Source organism: Stegodyphus dumicola, chromosome 4, assembly GCF_044657685.1.
Source record: "Stegodyphus dumicola isolate Sdum_Otavi_A_Nest chromosome 4, ASM4465768v1".
Lineage (NCBI taxonomy): Eukaryota > Metazoa > Arthropoda > Arachnida > Araneae > Eresidae > Stegodyphus > Stegodyphus dumicola.
In genome coordinates, this window is record NC_140771.1 from 52,032,993 (window position 1) to 52,036,671 (window position 3,679).

Here is a 3,679-nt window from a genome sequence, read left to right on the forward strand (position 1 = left end):
CGGACGTGGCTTAGTATCCCTTAATCAAACTAGAATTTACGGGATTAGATCAATGCATTTATACACAATATTTTTTTATAGTCGAACATCCTAAACATTTAAGCCGTAATACCTACTTTGATAATTATTCTCCTTTCCAATCTCAAGCTGCTTATAGAATGGCTCTCGAACGCAATATCGGGAGTATTGATGATCGGATGGTCTATCGGGGTTACTTAATTAAAATCGAAGAGGCTCTAAAGTATCTAACACGTCAACAGGAAATGAAAAAGGACGGGAAGGATCAAGTTTTGCTATATTTTTTAGAAGGAGATAAATGGAATCCACCCCATTCTATTTGTTATTTAGAAAAGTAAAAAAAATGGAATAAGATCCCTTAACCACCCCGCATTTCCCATTTGAAGAATCCATCCTATCTATTCTTTTTTTAAATGTCTCGGGATGTCATCCGACGCATTCTCTCCACCAAAAAAAACAAGTTCCTCCCACCTACGCCAAAAAGAAGAAGAAGAAGAAATTTCTCATGAGTCTTTTCGAGAACCCTCCTTCCCCTCTCTCTTCCTATATATAGAAGAAGCCGAGAGAAAAGTTGTCTTTTCTTTTTTTTTCCATCTCGTTCTCAAGAGAGAGAGAGAAAACCAAACGCCATGGAGTGGTTACGGCGAGAGTCTTTTTCCCTCGCGATTCGTTTCCGTTTCGCCAAGACAATTCCCCTCACGTTTTACTTGGGGTCGGGCACGCTCTATTTTCGAGGATCGGAACTCGTGACTTGCCTTTCCCAGCAAGGGACTTGGATGAGTCCGAAAGGTCAACGGACCCTTCAGCAATGGATTTCTCGAGCCCCTTTTCGCCCTTACCGATCCTTAACGACGGATCTCTGGATCGATACGTCGGACCGCCCCAGCCGGATTCTCCGCTATACCCCTTTTATCACCTTCGATTCCCTGGAAAGACTGCTCAACGATTTGGGTCCAGACGCTCTCCTCTTTTCGACCTGGCTTCAGAGTGTGATGAGAGAACCTCTTCAAATCCAAGAAGATTCTCAGACCGGGGAAACTTATTTTAGTCCCGTGGAGAACAAGGTGATGGACTTTCAGTTTCAAAATTTATCGGAACTGTTTCAATGTGCTTTATGTTTTTATTCTTCTAAAAGAGTGGGGGGGGGAAAGAAAAACTAAAAATTGTAGAATAATCATAAAAAATAATTTTGTTTTTCTTTAAAAAAAATATTGAGATAGTCTAATCTTGGGGAGGAGGTGGAAAATTCAAAACTATTATCTAAAACAGATATGGCGGTCAGTCCATTTCGATCCACGGAGGAGGATATGTGTGAGATTCTCTGATCCATAGAGGGTTTCAGGAAAAAAAACTGCGAAAGTTCCCCCCTATCTCCAAAAAATGGGTATCCAGGTTGAATGCAGATTACAGACTGATGGGAAGCCGAAACTCGAGTTCCTTAAATAGAAAAAAAATAAGAGCTCCTTCTAGAAACAATTTTAGATGTCTTGTTTGGATTAGTGAGTCGACTGGGAAAAATTTCTCAGCGCTCTGGAAAAAAATTTCGTGTTAAAAAAAAAAAAAACTTTTGGTTAATTTTTATGATGTCTTATAGACATCATAAAAATTAACTCTCTTTTTGTCTGGGAATGATGTCTCACCGTTTCGAAAAATAGAACAAATCCCATTCTTGAAATTCTAATATTTTAGAAAGGATGATGAGTGATGGTCTCTTTTTCGAAACGGTGAGACATCATTCCCAGACAAAAAGAAGAGAGAGTTAATTTTTATCATGTCTATAAGACATGATAAAAATTAACAAAAAGTTTTTTTTTTTTTTTTTTTTTTTTTTTTTTTTTTTTTTTGTCAATTCAGAAATTTTTCTCTGAGCTTTGCCAATTTTTTTCCCAGCCAGGTCCATCCATAAAACAACACCTCTCAAAATCTTTTCTCACTTATCTATTTAAACCACTCGAATTTTTTTGCTTCCAATGAGTCCACGCATCTTGGCCTTTCTTCCACTCTGCTCTGAGAAAGATAAGGTAGATTGTTTTCGGTGGACCGTCCTGTTGACGCTTCCGATTTATATAGAGAGCTATATATAGATAGGGTCCCTCCTAACTCCCTCTATTATGACTATTAGTCTTTTCTTTTTTTTTCCAAGAAATATACAAAGAATGATCCACAGTTTTTTTTTCCGTTAATGAAAAAAAATGCTTCTACCTTCCGACTTCTTTTTAGTACCTCTTTAGGTGTCTCCTCCTTCTGGATCTTTTCCTTCTCCTCTCTTCCTCGCGAGCAGGGAATTGGAAATGCTGTTCAGGATGCAACGCTCGTAAAGGCTCCACTTTCTTCCTGGAGAGGGCGTCTACGGCAAACACCGTCTTGGCATGAAATTGGAGTTGGTAGTAAAGAGGTCCGTGAATAAGGTACACGGAGCGAGCTCGCAGTCCATAGGGAATCATACGATACCCGTCGGCTTCTGATTCCATTTCCCATCCATAAAGACGGATAGAAACTTCTCCGGTTTGAAGAATATGAACCCACTCGGGTGAAACGTAAAACAGTTTTAAAAAGGTTCCAGCATCGACGGCGATCACATTTTCCCATCGCAGATAAGCGTGTAAGCGAAAGGTTCCTGCCTCCATCATCGATTGGAAAGCAAAGTGCTTGAAAACTTCGATGGACGAAAAATAATGCAGGATTTTTCCATCGTAACAGGATAAATAGCACATGGTTTCTTGGACGATTTGTTCCATACGCTCCGGGTCCCGAAACCATTCTTCGAAACGGGAGAGAGGTTCCCATTGATGAGCTACTTCGGGATGACAGACGGGCGTGATTTCCACCAGGGTAGGTAGAACTGCAACAGCATCGGTCGACATTTTAGTTTTGCTCGGTTGAGAAGGAAGAACGAGAATGAACCCTGTAGGCAGAAAAACTCGGATCTATATAAATACTAGTGGAAAAAAGGCGGGGGGAAGGGAAGTTCTTCCTTCCTCCCAAAGAATAAGAAAAGTGGGTGGAAAGAAAAAAATCATTTCACTCTCAGGAAAAAAAAAAGAATTTTTTTCTTGTCAACATGTTGTCTAGACATGTTTCTAAAAATAGATTTCCAACAAAGGTTCATTCTTTTCTTAGAAATCTATTTTTAGAAAAAAACTGACATATCCTTCACAACAAATTTCTTTTTTTTTCCTCCCTCCAGCCAACTGGATGGGCAAGCGTTTCGGGTCAGATCAGTCCGTGCTGACATTATTTTTTTTAAATACAATGGAATTAGTATAGGAATGTACTAGAAACTGAACCAAGGTTGAAAAGAAAATATCAAAATCAATACTCACTTTTTGACGATTTCTTTTTCCAAAAACCTGTCGAAGAATTCTTGATGGGTTATCCAATCTCTAGACCTGTTTGAAAAAAATCCAATCTAAGGTGAGCGCGCATTTACCTGACGCGAAACTCGGAATATCTGCATAAATAACAAAACGTCCATTCTTAAAAACTCATCGTCTAGTCCATTGAGTTGGTTGGGGGGGGAGAAAAAATTCTCAGAGCTCTAGAAAAAATTTCTGAGTAAAAAAAAAAAAACTTTTTGTTAATTTTTATCATGTCTTATAGACATGATAAAAATTAACTGTCCCCTCTTTTTGTCAAGGAAGGATGTCTCACCGTTTCGAAA